The following is an 18081-nucleotide window of genomic DNA, read 5'->3' as shown; positions in this document are numbered from 1 at the left end:
GGCAAGAGTTTAGTTTGCCTTAGAGCCTCCACCCAATTTTTTTTTTTTTTTTTTTTAATAATTTACTTGTGGAAATAATAATAATAATAATAATAATAATAATAATAAACGAATCTTTAGACAGGATTAACCCATCAGTACTATAAAGTACTGTTATCAAAGGGGTCCTGTAAGATTTAAAATTTTAAAAATTTAAAAAAGGTAAAAAGTTGAAAAGGCAAAACTACGTACATTGGAAAACATATCAAAACTCCCGATTAAAAATTACAAATAAAAATGTTCGTTGGCCTTTTGCCTAAATAAAAGCCTAGAGTTCAGAGTTCTTATGTCCGCCGGTAAACTGTTAAAAATTGAAGCCCCTAAAAACGAAAAACTCCGACGGCCAAACTCCAAGTTCATTATCGGCAGTTCGATAGATAACCATAGCTGAAAATTGAGGCCCTTTCCTCTCTCGCCACTTTAGTTAGGAAGCAACTGCAACCAGCAAAACTTTATTCCGTTACAAGAATATTAATCAGTAAATAACAATTTAATTTATCATCTATGCAAATAACTGTGAACAAATATAAGAGACAATTATTTATACATGTATAACTGATAATGAATCATCAGACTAGTGGGTTTCCAAATGTAATGTGGGAATTATCTCTACCAAAAACGAATCAAACATTGTAGGTGTACAGAGTTACATTAATATCCCCATAAGAAAAATATCATAATCTTTTTGTTAGCCTTTGAAAAGTTATTTATTTCCTGCCATTATTTACTATTCTTTGTTAATTTTCAGACCATAATAGTGCTACATAAATTCCTTGAAGGATGACCATATATGGATAATTCAAATAGGAATGTTGCTCTTGCAGTTCAATAAATGATACTGAAAAAAAGGAGATGGAGATAGAATCATCGTTAATAGTAAAGCTATGTGGTTGATGTTCTGATCAACCACAAGACGTAGACAGTATGCATTCAAGATTTGTTGTTGTACATGGGTGTATAGCAGGCTGAAGAGCTTTATTACCATGAAGTAACAAGAATTGTAGAAGAGCAATGACATTGCATTATTTCCCATTCATTTTGTTCATGCAGTTTCCTAACAAAAAAAAATCTTCCATAATGTACATTGAGGCACACCAATATGAATCACTCTCCTTACATCAGGAACCTCTACATGTATACCAATGCCAAATACTAATGTTATAGTTACATCATTTTAGCTGTATTATATTTTTGGTAACACCATGTACTCATATGGGGATACTGAAATAAATTGTTGTTGTTGTTGTTGAAAGCACCCAAAAGATTAAGCTTCATATAAGCTGGTTGAAAGGTATAAAATGAACAAAAACAATTATATCAATAAAAGTAGTGGGGGTGGAGGACAAAATGGTGGGAATAGCCCTATATCTAGTTTTGTACTGTCTGCAGGCTTTTGTCAAGCCTGAATGTACAAAAATCATCATTAGATGTTCCAAATAAGCCAATTAAAATTGCTGCAGAGCCATTATGGAAGCCCCCAGTACACATATATAACCACTCGATAACAACTGGCATAAGACTTTTTTTTTCTCTGCGTTTTTCTTAACATAGTAGTAACCACTTCAAAAGGCAATTACTACCCTATACCTTGGTTACCACACACATATTTTTTTTATTCTTTCCATAGCCATATGCAAAATAGATTTCTCCTCTCATATTTATTTAATTATAATACTGATGTAAATTAATTCTGCAAATAATGCACAATAAAAGTTGATTGATTGATTTAATTTGACAGTTTAATGATCTGTTGATCGTGTAAGACCCTTTTTTGTAAAAAAAAAAAAATAGAACAGAATAGGGTTACTTGAAAAAATGAGGACACGAAAGATCATATGAAATTGAGCACCGTTATTACATTCCTTGCAAGGAAACATAAGTAAAACTCCAATACAACAAAACTTTCCTGAGTTCAACAGATTTTTATTCTGCTGCAGCTTACAAACCTATGTAAATAACCAGGAAGTAAATAGTTCTTACCATTAAAAAATTTTCCCCTCATCTATCAGCACGGCTTATATTTCAATCCTCTGGTCAGTGATGCAATTTTCACGGCTGATTTCCACAAACGCTTCCGTGTATCCATAAACAAATTTTACCGTGTCATCAATAGACGTAATACATGTCGTATCCTGGTTACCTTTACTATCCATGTGATTACTTTGCTTGAAAGCTTTAACAACTACACGCCGCTCTATAAACTTCTCCTTTTTATCAAATATGAAGAGAAGAAACACCAAGAACACAGCTATCGATCCCTGAATTTTTCTATAGACGGTCCACCACAAAATGCACCGCGAAACCCGTTGGTAAAACATTACACAAGCTGGCAATCGTGTTTGAAGCGGTGACGGCATTTAAGGCCGCTTTCTACTTTCTTTTTAACTCTAAATCACCTAACTTCAGCGAAGTGAAAACACATGTCAACGTTTCGATCTGTTTACATCTGAAGAATACACTCTACTCCTCTCTCCCCTCCCTCAGGATTAGTTTCTGAGCATGAGCAGATATGCTGCCCAAATTTACGCATCCGTTACCGGATCTCCGTAAATCACGGACATCCGGTAATGGCTGCTACCAGAGCCCTCCGTTTCTCCGACCACGTGACCCAAAGAAACGGAGGCTCTGAGGACGAAAATGTCTACGCATGTACAGGTGACGCATGCGTTTTAGAGACCAGACGGCGATTTGTGACTGAACGAGGAAAAAAAAAAAAACGGAGCCGAAATTTGAACCCCGGCCTCACTGCCTGGGTAATAAGCACACTTTCTAGATAATTGCACCTGCCGGCTCTTGTGATCATGTCATTCGAATTATCGGCAATCGATTCGCTACTGGCGAAATTACTTAACGTAGCTATCCGGACTTCACCATCTATGGTGCTGACCGATCTCCTTGTTTAGATCTGGGAATACGAAGTCATTCCTATGGACTGGGGCAGGAGCCTGATATTGAAACTTCCGAAGAAGGGTGACCTCAGCAAATTTAACAACTGGCGAAGCATTTCACTTTTGTCCATTCCTAGCAAGGTCTTCTGCAGATTCCTCCTCAAAATCGATCGGCAGGGACAGGCAGCATTTCTGAAAGATCGAGGCTACATAAATCAGAATTTTGCTCTTCAGTACATCATTTGCATATTGAGCAGTGCATCGATTGTAATCTCTCCTTGTTTATCAACTAACTTCATCGACTTCAAAGAGGAATTTGACAGTGGTTACCGTCAGAACCTATGGAAGATCCGTATGATTAGTTTAAGACGGTTTCCCCTCAAAGTCCAAGTAATAAGTGCAAATATTATTTACTAAAAATATACTTATAGCACGGTAACTTTTGGAATACTATTTGAAACAACTCACTTCAGTTCATTTATCTAAGTGACCCCGCGATTAAATTCTCAAGCATTCTCGAGAAAGTTAACGTCAAACCTCATAAGAACGCTTAGAGCGTGTGTTACTGTGTTTTTAACCAACGCGAAACGTCTTTTTTAATTGAAATATGGATAACTTCAAGTTCATTTTTCTCTCGCGGGGTCACCTTGAGAGCTAAAGTCTTGATAAGTTCTTCTTCTCAAAATATTACCATGCCGTTAGGTTTTTTTGGTAACTTCATTTTTGCCATTATTACCGAATGTTCTGCGGAAATCATCTTAAATTTCCTTTCAAGAGCAGTCCTTGCAGACTGCTTAAACTCGACGAATTCACCATTGTCGCACGGCTGTGGTTCATGTTTACCCAATTGCTTTTCATCGTCCAGACAGCTGGATCTTTTAGCTATAAATCGATCTTCAGTGGCATACGCCAAAGACGAGTTCCCTAAACTAGATGGTACTAGTTACAGAACCTATCTATTTCCCTTCGTCTGTTTTATAGATAGGCAATATTCCTTTTAATAAGATTTAGTTAATCAATCTTGGCAACCGGCGCATGCAAGATATGATTCTCTCTGTTTTTAAATGCCTTCACTTTTGTAAATACCGTCAATCTCCTGAATACTTAAAGATTTGTTTAGTCTGCGATCAAGCACTTATTCCTTAAGAGGAACTGATGTCTTACCCTAGCTAAAATATGAACAACAACTTAATTATGGCCTTAATTCTTTTAGTTACTAGGCGGCCAATTGCAAATCCTGGAATGCACTTCCAAATCAATATCCTCCTGTTCCAATTTTAACCTTCCGCAAATTAATTATGTCCTGTGATATTTCATAAATTTAACTGCTTTGTTCCAATTTTTCTTTCATCATTTCAAATTCCTAATGTGGAAGGTCGAAGAAGAAAAGGTCGAGGAAATTAACAGCAATGCTACCCTGTAAATTTGAGGGTAAATAAAGTTTATGATGAAGATGATGATAATGATAATGACGACGACGACGGCTTTGTTTGTTTGTTAGCTAGACATAATTCTTCTGTCTTCTCAAATGTAAATGACATTCCTCGAGATCCATACAGCGAACACCACACCACAAATTTTGCCACCTTTTCATATCATCACTTCTTTTAGATCAAAATGAAAGGTTCACATCATCAGTCGACTTATAATTCGTGGAGATTCCAGTAAAGCAATTGTTGCATTCGTCCTTGCTGGATACGATCTGATTATCACAAACGGGGTGCTACGCGGCTCGCGTGTTATTTACCGCTTTGTATTCAACGTGGGCTCATGAGGATGATAAGTAAATTTCACTCCTGGATACTAGGAGTAGTGGCAGAAAGATAAGAAGCACAGAAGGGACACGTTTAGCCATTAGCATGAAACAATATTGGTAGAAAATTTCTGTTCTCTGTGGTTGGTGATTGTCAAATCAGTTTGAAATAGTGTCAGAGACACCTTTCAGCTGCAATACAGATGGCCGTGAGCTGTAGTGAGCTATACTTTGCTCGCTGCTGTGCCCTGAAACGGACTGGAACATTCGCATCTGAAAGCAAGGTTATGTCTTTATCTTAACTGATATTAAGAAGCGGTTTTGATGTCTCATTCCTCACATCAATCAGTGTGTCAACAATTATTTCGAGACTGAGAAAAGTTGAACTTTTTCAATAAATTAATCTCATAAACATTTTGTTTATTGGGTTTGTTAAATTCGAGATAAAGCAATGGTTCTCGGCTTACCAAGACCAATCTTGTGTTTGGTTTAGTCTCGCTCGACTGCCGACTGAGACTGCTCGAGTACTTTTTCTGAGGCTTTCTCAAAAAAGAAATGGCTTTATCTTTCTTCTTCCTGTTAGACTATGCTTCTCGTACCTGTTCAATGCCTCGACAAGACTTTTTTGTACCTTATCTTTTGCCCAATCATGTAAAACATTATTAAATTCTCAAAACTTTCCGCCATTTTAAAACACAGAGGGAAAACCCACTGCGTGAAAGCCAAAACATTCTAGAGTATTCTAGACTCGAATATGTGACTGTGACGCAATAGAACCCTAGAGTATTCAAGCCGCCCACAACACGTGACGTACACCTGGAATATTCCTGTCGAATACGGTGGAATACGCTCCGTTCATAATCGTTCGTGGATTTTCGTTAAAGTATACCACACATCTGTCGTACTCCTAGAGTATGATGGCGAACCCTTTGTAAAAGGGATTTTACAAAAGAAGGTAGTAGTTCGGGTGCACAGTATTCTCCTGGAAATTTAGATTATGAATTCAAAGTATGTGCGATCTGCGCGTGTATACGTTTATCCTCGAATACGTGATCTTGACGCCAAAGTTATAGAATTCTAGAGTATTTATGGCGTGTACAACCGTGACGTAGACCTGGAAAATTCTTATCGAATATGGGCATACGGCAGGAGCACGACCGTGTATTCGTTCCTTGACCAGAACAATTGTACTTTTTTGGTTCATGTTGTCGGTGCAGCGCATGTGTTTTGCTTGAGTCAAGAAATTTACACACTTTGTTGTAACTTCGAATTCCCCTCATTCGGTTTTGACCGACGTTTTCGGGATAATCACTACAAAGCGATTTCTCTTTGTGTGACCCGTCTCGTCTGACGTGGTGCTGCACAGTGCTGCACAGCACGAAACCGCAAATTGTACACTACGAGATACGTAAAGTTCCGCAAAGTTAAACTGACTAGAGGCACGTAAAGCTGCGCAAAGTTTGGTTAGTAAGAGGAATCAAGCTCGTTTCGGAGAAGTTGTGGTGTATTCAGCGGAGAAAGTGCCGAGACCTTCAGACAAATATCTTTTCCCTGTGGGATGAGTTTAACTACGGAGCCCGCAGGGCAAGGAAACTCCTAAATAACGGCCCAATAGCTTCCTCAGTCGACTCCCTGCCATCATATCAACATTACATTACGTTTGAACAAGAAATCACAAAACGTATTACGAAGACGAAAACACTTTAATCAGATTTTTTACTCGAGGTTACTTTTGAAACGAAATTGACTTTAAATGTGTTTCGAAACGACTTGTAACGAAATGAGAGAAACGACCTACATCAGCATTCTGAGTGCCCGACCTTCAACAAGCACGGATCAGCGGTTTTCCACATTACATACCAGGTTCTCTCGGTTCTCGCGCTATTTTTTGGCGTCCTTTTTAAAAGGTGTGAAATGTTGAAGCTTGCATCGATCTCTTGGTCCTTTTTCACTGTTTAAAAACTCTACTTTGGCGGACAAAATTCAGTTTACCTTCACTTCTTCTCTGTGCACGATTTCAAGTAGTTTTTGGTGGCACACAGCTGGTGAAAACATCAATACATACGGAGGTACGAGTCAACAACAACAGGTAAAACGTAAGCCATTGTTGTCTTCCCGGGTTGTCTTGTACGTACGAGTAAGTGAAGCTTAAGTATCCAAGGTAAAGTTCAGTTGTAAAGTTTGCTTGAGATGTATGGAATTGCCTCTGGTTGCAAATGTTTCTTTATCAAGCAGAAGCTATACATTGGAAGTTAATGTAACCTTGATTTCAACAGGGACAGCAGTGCATATGGGAATGATGGTGAATTAAATCATTTTATTAAATCCATTTTGAAATCACTGGTTATCCTTGCAATCTGATTGGCTCTCAATAGTGCGATTTATCCACGAATCGCACTATTTTTTGCTCTAAATCGCATCTTTTTCTCAGCCATTGAGAATGGGACAGTAAAACAAAACAACCAATCAGATTTCAATATTAGTTTTAAGTAAACAATAAAATTTCAGGAAAATGAGAGGCAAAAAGCCATTGTGTGGAGAATTTAGCAACTACTATTGCCAAAACTTTGTTGTTCTTGTTTTTTTTTTCCCAAAAAATTGACGAATGTAGTTAATTACAGTTTCTAAATGACGATTATGAACTCCTTCAGGCTGAACACCTACTTTAATGGAAGTTTCCAACTTTCAGTGTCCATTTTGACGAATATTTTGGCGATTTTTCTTCAACATCTGCTCAAAATCCGTGTGATACCGAGAGCCCAGTAAAACATAAACAAACGAAAACCACACAACAACAAATTCAGGGCCATCTCAAGAAGGTAGATGTTTCCAGGTTTCCGGTAGTTTCAAACGAAGCAACAAAAGAGCTCAACTCTGTTGCTGAGAATAAACATAGTCAAAATACGCCCTGCGCCACAAAACAGTGAATGAATGAACGTCTTACGAAGCTGGTGCTAGTCCCGCCATCTTGGAAATATCTTGAAACAAATGGCGCCGCAAGAACTTGACAAGGTTGTTTTGTTTTGCTGTCTGTTTTTTTTTTTTTTTTTTTTTTTTTGCTTACTCTTCTTTTTCTTTTTCTTTATGTGTCATAGTAGGCCGAAGCTTAATAAATAAATAAATAAAAGGTCCTGAGTATTGAGTCCTTCGCCGAGGTCACAAAAAGAAACGGAGATGATAACGAGCTGGACTCCCTTAAAATCACGCCATTAAAGGGTATGAAAGAAAAAAGAAACGTACCATCCACTGGACATCGTGCACTCGAGTTTCACGACTCAAAAGAAATAAATCGCAGAATTACGCAGGATGCACCTTCAAATTCCTTCTCCAAAGACAATGAAAAGTCTCAGCCTCAACCACAGAAGAAAGAAAGACCTTCCTTCATTGATTCAGGCGACGAGAATTGAACTTTTATACCCGAAGTAGACTATTTTCGTTCTCACTTCAAAACCGCTTGTTTCTTTGTCATGCTCGGATGAGTTTTCGTCACATGACATCGTTTTGCATACTAAATGAGACGTAAAGGCGTTTCCGGTTCCGCTTTTTTTTTTTAACAAACCGGCTACTGGAACAATACACCAAAAAGCTAAAAATTTAGGCAATAAAATTGTGTGATTTCAAAATGGATCTAATAAAGTGGCAATTGAACTTCCTGTCGTGCAATTATGGTCTGAAATCATACTTGTGATTTCAAATCGAACGAGCGCGCAGCGCTCGTTCGATTTTGAAATCACGCGCTCGTTCGATTTTGAAATCACGCGTATGATTTCAGACCAAATTGCACTCCACTCAGTTCAATTGCCATTATAAATCAAACTACTGTTTAAAATTAACTGATTGATTTATTATGATATTTTCCTTGGTACTGCAAGCTTGATTTGAGGTTTCCCAGTGTGGATTTACACATAAACTTAACTAACCTTTTGTGCATATTGTATTTTAATCATAGGATGAAGTAAAATTGGTAATGCCTTACATGTATGTATAATCCCTGGCATCTTTACTTGAAGAAAAAAAAAAGGGAAAACCTGTGAGGAAGAACCCTGGCTTACAAGATACATGTATGTATTTATGACTATCTAGGGGGCCATGGAGACTTTTTAAGATTTCTTTTTGTAAGAGATTTTGGAAAACTATATTGGCAAGCAAATTTTGGCATTTCATTAGTCAGTCTCTATATATTTTATATATAAACAAGGTGATTTGCAGATCTGTTTTCAGAGTGCTCAGTACTAAACTAGAGCGTGATTATAACAGATGACGAACTGAGCAACTGTAGATTTGACTTGACATTTTATTACTATTTAGTTTTGTAGTACACAACTTGTGTGCAGCACTCATCAGATAAAATTGCCAAATGCGAAATTTACATCATTACACTGGTTTGAAATACACATACAACTGTTGGAAATATGATAGCTACAATAAGTGAATGCTTTTGCAAAGAAAAGAAAGGAAAGTTGGAAATTATAGATAAACGCTGTTACTATTGTGTAACAACAGAAGCTTTAAAACTTAAAATTTAGCATTTTTCAGGAAGAATTTGTTTGCGTGTCTGCATGACGTTATTAGTTCATTCCATTTATTCAGAGAGGCTAACTCAGGTTTACTAAGGTACTTCTCCCAGAGGCATAGGTTACATCGATTTGAAGTGGGGTTATATGGGGCAGCTTGCTTTAAAATCTTTCAAGTGACTTTGAACTTTGATTTATTGTCAGTCACTTGGAAGCTGCCCCATATAACCCCGCTTCAAATCAATGTAACCTACGCCTCTAGGAGAAGTACTTTATTATTTGTAAACCTGAGTTAGCCTCTCTGAACAAACAGAATGAACTGATTACATAACTTCATGTAGACATGCAAACAAATTCCTCTTGAAAAATGTTAAATTTTAAATTTTAAATCTTTTCTTGTATTTTAATAATAACAGAGTTTATTCGGAATTTCCAACTTTCCTTTGTTTAGTAAAAGCATTCGCTTATTGTAGTTATCATATATCCAATGGTCGCTTGTGTATTTCAAATCAGTGTAATGATGTAAATTCCCATTTGGCAATTTTATTTGATGAGTACTGCACACAAGTTGTGCAGTACAAAACTAAGTAGTAATAAAATGTCAAGTCAAATCTACATTTGATCAGTTCGTCATCTGTTATTTTATATATACATTATATAAAGGTACATGTGAACCCTGTTTCATTGATGACCACTACAAATTTCAAGACAATTTGCTATGGTAATGTCAAACTACAGTGGAACCTTGATATAATGAAGTGCCAAGGAATTGGCAAAGTATGTTCACTACAACAGGGTTTCGTTGTATCAAGGTTCTTTTCCGTATAGTCTACTATTACTGAGGCCACGAAAATCATTTGTTATACTGAGGACCTCGTTACATAGAGGGTCATTAAATCGAGGTTCCACTGTAGTAACCATATTCCTTCCAGAGGTAAATATTGAAAATTGCGTTTTATTACTCATTTAGGTTATTAGCCTACTGTAAGGAGGAATTTGTTTGCATGTCTACATGAAGTTGTCTAATCAGTTCATTCTGTTTGTTCAGAGTGGCTATTAGCCGCTCATTTCAGGTTAAGAGCTGAAAATTCAGAACAATATTGAATTTTATTCTCAAATTTTGATTGGATTAATTAATGCGTAAAGGTTTGCACCATATCTAGCAAAAAATGAAAGGCTTGTAGAGCTTGCCTGCCTTTGTCAGTGCAAAATGAAACATTAACTGTAACCTTGAACATTGTTGCTTGAATCGTTTTTAATGTTTTTAAGCCCACAAACTCTTTCCCTCACATCCTTTCATACCTTGTTTGCACTGTAAACTTCATTAATGTGCAACACAACTCTCTCTTCTCTCAAAGTCACCTTAAGTATGTTTTTGCATGCATTAGAAACCAGTTGCGTACAGTGTAGCTTTCCAAATGTGATAAAACCTTTTGGTCATCGATCCCGTCAACACTCAGTGTTGATCTCAGGTCTTGGTTTGAATTTTCAGCTCTTTGTCTTCGGGTTACCCTATATCTTTCAGATTGTCTTGCACCCACGCCATTTAGCATGTCTAATGAAGGTTACCGTATACCTTCAGGGGTGTCTCGCGTCCAAGCGATGTAGCGTGTCCGATTTAAGCTGTAGATAGCTAAACCCCTATATCAAATTAAAGCTTATAGAGCTGGCTATCAAACAATACCAACAATTTTGAAATAAAATGAATTGCCGATTTTTTCACGGCCACTAAATGCAAGCGTCCTAATCACCTTTTGGAAGCTACAAGCTCAAAGCGAATTTTGTTTTTCGCCAATTTATTTTTTCCTCGGTTACAGGACAAAAAGCGCTAAAAAAGCGTGTCTGCGTTTTTCCATATTCAATTGCAATAAAAAGTTACAGAACATTTTCGAAATGGGATTTTAAAAAATGTGAAGTGATCGTACAAAAATCGCTCTCGGAGAAAAAATATTTCGAAATAAACAATTCGCAGACATGGTTTTGTTTTTTATATGTTTATCTAGCTACTGTCCAAATTTGAGGGCAAACAAACAAATTCCCTTTGAGTTGTAACTCTTTAAAGTGTCTGTTTCAAACGAAAAAATTTATTCGAGAAAACAGCGCTAAGAAAAATCTCTTGCTGCGCAAACAAACTCCGCCCACAAACGCCTTTAACTGGGTTCTCAGATCACTGAGCCAATGAGCGCTTGGAAAATTTACTACCATTAACTGGCGGTGAAATTTACGCGTGAATCTCCAAAAAAACCTTGTGTTTCGCAATGCGCTCAAGGCGGAGAGATAACTTTTCTGCAGCTGGGTTTTTCTTGAAGCTAGTTTGGCAAAATGGGGAAGACGAAAAAGGATACGAACACTAGAGTAGCTGGGCGACGAAAACAAACAAAAGAAAGCGCGGCGGAGCAAATGTGCATGGATAATATCCTAATGGATCTCAATGAGTTGGACGATTCATCGGTATCGGACTCAACAAAAGAATCACTGTAAACATCGCTGTTATCGTTGTCGAGTTCCCAATTTTTTACAGAACCTTTCTCTTCTCTTGACTCGATCTTTTTGTCCGCTTGATACGACCGTGGCTTCATCCGCGAGGCCAACTTTCGCTTCATCACTCATTGATGTATTTTCATTCGTTCTTCGCTTTTTCGAACTGGTAAACGGAGTTTTCCGTGGTCCATGTTTACTTATAACTTAATAGAATGACACCTTATACGAAAAATGTTTGGATTAACAACGTTGATTAACTGAGTAGCAAACAATTCTTGATATCCATATAGGTAATATTCCCGCGAAAGTAGTCTCGGTTGATTGCATACACGTTATACGGCTGTCAATCAAGAGGGAACTTTCACTTCCGGCCATAACGTAAAACCTCCACTTCTCCTCAATATTAAGTTTTTTTCAATTTTGTTTTCAGAAATTAGAGATTACTCTTCGACCATTACTTTGAACCCAAAATCCAAATTTGAAGAAAATTGCCGATCTGAAGGTATACTGTAACCTTAAAGCCAATAAAGCTGACTATCAATCTACACGTACATGTATACCAAGAATTTTGAAATAAAATGAATTGTCAAATTTTTCAGAGTTTCTCTATGCATGCATTCAAATCACTTTTTGAAAGCTAAGTCAAAGTCAGTCTGCCTCAAATTTTGTACAGTAGCTAGTTCATCATCCATGTCTGCTAATTTTTATTTTGAAATATTTTTTCTCTGAGTGATTTTTGAACAATCACTCCACCATTCTTTAATCCTGTTCTGGAAATCTTCTGTAACTTTTACTGCGATTGAATATAGCAACACGCAGGCAATTTTTTTAGCATTTTGTGTCCAGAACCTGAGAAACAAATTAAATTACCAAGAAACAAAGTTCGCTTTGACTTGTACATGTAGCTTTCAAAATGTGATAATAATAATAATAATAATGATTTGGACGCCAGCACTAAAATGTCTAGAAAAATTTGGTGGTCCATTTTATTTGAAAGTCCTTGGTATAGTTTGATAGCCAGCTTTATAAGTTTTAATTTGATATGGGGTTTACATACAGTGTCTACAGATTAAATCGGATGCACTACATTCCATTTGTGTGAGACACCTCTAAAGGTATATGGTAGTGTTAAGAGGGTTCCAATTGTGGGAACAAAATAATACTGATGTTGAATATGCAAAGCAGCAATTCATTAATTCATCCTTAATTCTCACACATGAACAAGTAACAATATAAGTTTTATTATTTCTAAATAAAGTATTATTTGAAATGAAATGAAGATGTCATAACGGCAGTTGTTTACTTTTTGTTGCAATAACATGCATATTGTCCTGGTAATTTTCTTTCTTTTGGGTGGGTTTTGTTGGGAATCCAAAGGAATTAAAAAGTGTGTTACACTCGGCAGTTTGAACACAGTTTGGGGGATATACAAGCTTTTGGTATGGGTCCTCAGTACGTCACGTTGGCGTCAGTATTCGATCACGAATACGTTTCATACTCTACATGAGTCTCGTGTCCCAGTCGAACACCACAGAACACTTGAAGTATGTCGTTTAGAATACCTTAAAACCTCACGTATGCCTCAGTATTGAAACATGAACACGTTTCATACTTCGCATGAGTCTCGTGTCCCAGTCGAACACCACAGAACACTTGAAGTGTGTCGTTTAGAATACCTTAAAACCTCACGTATGCCTCAGTATTCAAACATGAACACGTTTCATACTTCGCATGAGTCTCGTGTCCCAGTCGAACACCACAGAACACTTGAAGTGTGCCATTTAGAATACCTTAAAACCTCACGTATGCCTCAGTATTGAAACATGAACACGTTTCATACTTCGCATGAGTCTCGTGTCCCAGTCGAACACCACAGAACACTTGAAGTGTGTCGTTTAGAATACCTTAAAACCTCACGTATGCCTCAGTATTCAAACATGAACACGTTTCATACTTTGCATGAGTCTCGTGTCCCAGTCGAACACCCCAGAACACTTGAAGTGCGTCGTTTAGAATAGCTTAAAACCTCGTGTATGCCTCAGTATTCAAACATGAACACGTTTCATACTTCGAATGAGTCTCGTGCTCCAGTCGCACGCTTCGGAACACTAGGGTGTTGTCTGACTGAACTACGCGGTAGCATATATTACCTGTAAGGATGACGTCAATCGTGCGTCTATCCTCTAATAGATCATAGGCGAGAACCAATCAAAATGCGAGAATAACTTGGGTTATTGTATAAAACTCGATAGAAACACGGTATATGTTTTCTATTTCTTAAATAAATAACAGCGAAACGCGTCGTTCGAATTCTTCTCAATTCTCTTGTCTGTTGATCGTCCAAAACTGTTAACCATGGCTTGAGCCATAACTCGAAAATTTATACAGCTCATCAACTTTCTGATTTTCAATATCTCTTCAGTTTTCGGCAATCGAGTACGGTTAAACCTGTATAAGCGGACACCTTGTGGAAATGAGCTATTTATATAATTAGCTTCTATATATAAAAACGTTCGTGCGAAAATCTAGTCAACGTAGATCATTTCTGCGGTAAGATATTGAGTACTTGCGTTAGAAATTCAGAGAATAACTAACTTGACACGGTGCAATCGACTGTAAAATTGGCCTTGGACTGTGTGATTTTCGAAACCGGAGGGGGTACTCCTATATGAAAAGGTCGGGGATGCGCGTCGTCTCGGGTACAAATCAGGGATTCTGGTCTATTGATGACGAAACCTCACCATTCTTAGCTGTCAAAGTATCCTTTAGGGTGTACTCGAAGAAATAATAATAAAAGAAACGCTTTTATTTGTTTTCCCCTGATCTCTCCAGTACGCGAGTCGGGTCTACAAGTGCGTGCGGGATCCTTTCTTGAACAGTGGCTAGTGCTAGTGATCGAACCTATTAATTCCGTGTTAAGTGGTATCTTTTGGTGTCTAATGACGCTTGAGCAACGCCCACATTAGTCTTCTTTACGAGTTAAATTCAAATTTTCCGAAGAGCATCCCTGACCTTCTCACATGGGAGTTCCCACGGGATTCCAAATGTCTAACAGGAAGTGACCCAGTAAAGAAGTGAGGGAGTGAGGGAGTGATGGAGTGGAATCGTATCATCACTACAACTTGGAAAATATGATATTTTCCAAGTTTAAAAAGCGAACTTTGAAGGGATCGTTCTTCTCTCGAAAGCCACTCGAAATCGAAAGGTTCGCTCAGTGAAGTTTAGTTTGTAATTGACAGCTGTTGTCTCGTTAGCCAATCAAAGTATTTGAACAATCCTAACAAGGATTGTGATTGGCTTATTTTAGTGTGCTTTATCAGAGAACACGGTCGAAGGTTACGTCAAGAAAGTGAACAATTTTTTTGTTGGCATCGATTGTCATCTTTAGGCCAATTGATTTAGATACATTGCTGACTTCTATGTTGGTTTTTTCGATTTCTTTCGGGGTGGCTTTGCAAACTGCCATATCTTCGTCGCGGTATAGTCCAACTTCATCTTTGAATTTGGATGGGATCAAGGAGAGCATGTAAGTTCCTATCAATTCGCACGTTTCCGCTCCATCGTATGAGCCCATTGTAACATCAAACACGTCGTTTGTGTTCCTCTTGGTCCATGGAGAGTTCTGGTGGTAGAGGAGTGATTTTTTGCGTGGATGATGATGGTGTGGCGGTCTTGGTGAGTGATTGTGGTGAATTTGGAGGCATAATCTAATGCATTCAGTAGAAGGTCTTCAGATATGGATGGATAGATAGATATGGATGCACACGTCAAAGGTGACAAATGCGTGCTTTTCCTTTTCTGGGATTTCCTTGAACCATTCTATAGTGTTGTTAGTACTTTTCCACAGGTTCACCTTGGTTGCTTGAATGACTTCTTTGTTTATGCGGTCGAGGATGTTTTCGCTGGTGATGCCAATTTCAGATTTGCTTGGATTAATGAGTCTCCAGGTCGGGTTGCTGACGAAATCTGGTTCGTGGTCTTTTAGCGTAATGAAGGAGTCCCTTGATGCTGAGACTTTATATGTATATACATGTATATACATATCTATTAAATCCTCAACCTCGGATAATGCAATTCTAGCTTTCTGATTGGTTCACTGGATCTCGGTTACCAGCCATCATACCTGCGTTTGACCTTATATGGAAATGAATGCAGTAAATGTCGCTCGGCATAAACTTTTTAGCGGGAAGCCAAGTTTCGTCGACAAAAAATTGGATGAAAAAAGGCAGATTCGGTGAGCTATCTGCTGAAGAAATACAGAAAATTATGGACAATGCCGTCCCAGTAAAAGCAAAAAAGCCACAAAGTTCGAGATTAGCTTATTTAACGGTACGTATACGTTAAGTTTCCTTTAAAAGTTGCAAAATTAAAATATGACCGTCGAGATTTTACGCATTGATGAGGATTATGTAACAAAAACAATGTTTACCTTAACAAAATGGCTTGCTAGTCCTGGTGGCACCAAATTTCGAAACCGATATAAGAAATGTCAAAGGAAGAATTGAATGTTTGTTTGAAGTGTTTTTACACGTCTGCGAGGAAGAAAGATGGCACGTATTGCGAAATCTATTAGAGCCGCCATTGACCATTTCCTTCGCACGCAGCCCCACAGCAAACCGTTTTCCATTTTCTCTGGCGTCAGGAAAACAGGCATCATTGCCGGCGTAGTCCATAAGAAACCAATTTCCGATGAGCAGATGAGGAGACTGTTCGACTAAAGCGAGCTTGGATCGGCCGAGAGCAAAAATCCCGCACAGCTACAGAGGACGACCTGAGTTGTATCTCTCTCTCTTGTTTGGCCGACGGGGACGGGAGAATCAACGACAGCTAGCGCCAACAATTCTGTCCTTGCGAAAAAACACCTCAAGGAGTTGAGTGTTTTGAGCTGAACCGAAGTAAGCCCAGTTCTTTACCAGCCACGAAAAACCATCAGTGTGGCCTCGGAGATTCTGAAAATGAATCTGGCGTTAAGATAGTTTCTGTCCCTGACTCTGAATCTGGCCAACAATGAGCAACACACATACAGCTCGAAATGCCAAGGCTTTTAAAGCAAGGGAATCCTGAAAGAGGTCTTGTCGAGAATAATTTTGGCTCAACGTCTTTGTCACGGGGCGATCAAAGTTTTCCGCAGCATTATTACAACGGCAATGTGCAAGTGCAAAATTCGTCGGCTCTTCTCCGTGACTCGAACTTGAACGCTTTTCAACCTTTCTGGCCAAGGATATATTTCCTTCATTTGATAGACGTTCCTTGAATTCTGCTTGATTGTAATTTCACTCAGCGAAATCGCTTGCTTCGCTTTCAAATTTCTCATTCAACTAATTTTACAAACGGCGCGCATGTCATGGGATTTCCCACTTGTTGTTGTTTTTGCCACATTGACTTCCGGTCGCTTTCAGACGACGATCGCATAGTATCCCATGATGCAATTTTCTACGTACGTGACGCTACATCGAAGTTATCATGGATTCCAGCGTGAAATAACATGGTTTTCTCCGGGGTCTATTTCTCATTTTTATTGCAGTAAAAGGTTAGAAAAGTGCATTATTTAAATCTTTGACGCGATTATGATGATTTTAAGTGTTTAGGAGCGCGGCCTTATTATAGTATTCTTGTCTTTGATTGTGTTGTATGACTATTCGCATCACAAAGTGTTCGTTGACCCGTAACAAGGTCATGAATATTCGCTTTTCTTTGCACAGTATATTGATGTCTTCGATTTTTGGGCATCACGCCACAAAATATAGACATAATAATGATTTTTGGCAAAGAAGTACCGAGAAGTACCCACATTTTTATGACCTTTCAAGCGATCGAAGTGGACTGAAATTTCGTAACATACCAGTGTTGCGTGTGTGAATGTCTGCTAAGAAGCGGACAAGAGATTTCAAAAGAAAAATCAGAAAACCCCTGAACTTCTCTTCGGAGAATGTATCTGTTGTAACTTATTCGTATCAGCACAGGGCTTCTTACCCCAACGAATAATTCGTCCGTAGGCGAATTCACAACAACCACAGGAACGAGAGCTTTTCTTCGTTCATCCATGCTTTCCACATAGCTTGTATTTAATTCTCGACAGACCAACGAAACACAAGTAAAACCTTTCACTGTAACGGCAAAATTCTCCTTTGAAACGCAGTGAATATAACTAACTCGGTACTCTTAAAAGCAGAAGCCACGGAATCCAGACAGGTGTGAAAGCACGCCATGGCTTCTTCCCGAGAGCGTGGAATAAATGATGACGTCACGTACGCAGTGATAATACAAGCCTAAACCAGATGCATCATGGGATACTACTCGATCGTCGTCTGGGTCGCTTTGTGAAATTAAAATCCAATAAATTTAAGCTATAATTTCCAAGTATACAAACGCACCGAATTTAATAAAACAATTATTCCATTCGCGT

At 38.2% G+C, this 18081-nt stretch overlaps 1 long non-coding RNA gene across 1 annotated transcript; it reads left to right on the top strand.

The window, feature by feature from the left end:
- The first annotated feature begins 1911 nt into the window (after positions 1-1911).
- On the top strand, positions 1912-8336 carry LOC145498417 (uncharacterized). The gene is made up of 3 exons (XR_014050857.1): positions 1912-6931; positions 7437-7692; positions 7809-8336. It is a non-coding gene; the product is annotated as an uncharacterized LOC145498417 (long non-coding RNA).
- Positions 8337-18081: the final 9745 nt, after the last annotated feature.

This window comes from Orbicella franksi, chromosome 9 (assembly GCF_964199315.1).
Source record: "Orbicella franksi chromosome 9, jaOrbFran1.1, whole genome shotgun sequence".
In the NCBI taxonomy this organism is placed as follows: Eukaryota; Metazoa; Cnidaria; class Anthozoa; order Scleractinia; family Merulinidae; genus Orbicella; species Orbicella franksi.
Note: the sequence above shows the minus strand (reverse complement) of the source record. Positions and strands in the feature narration are given on the sequence as shown.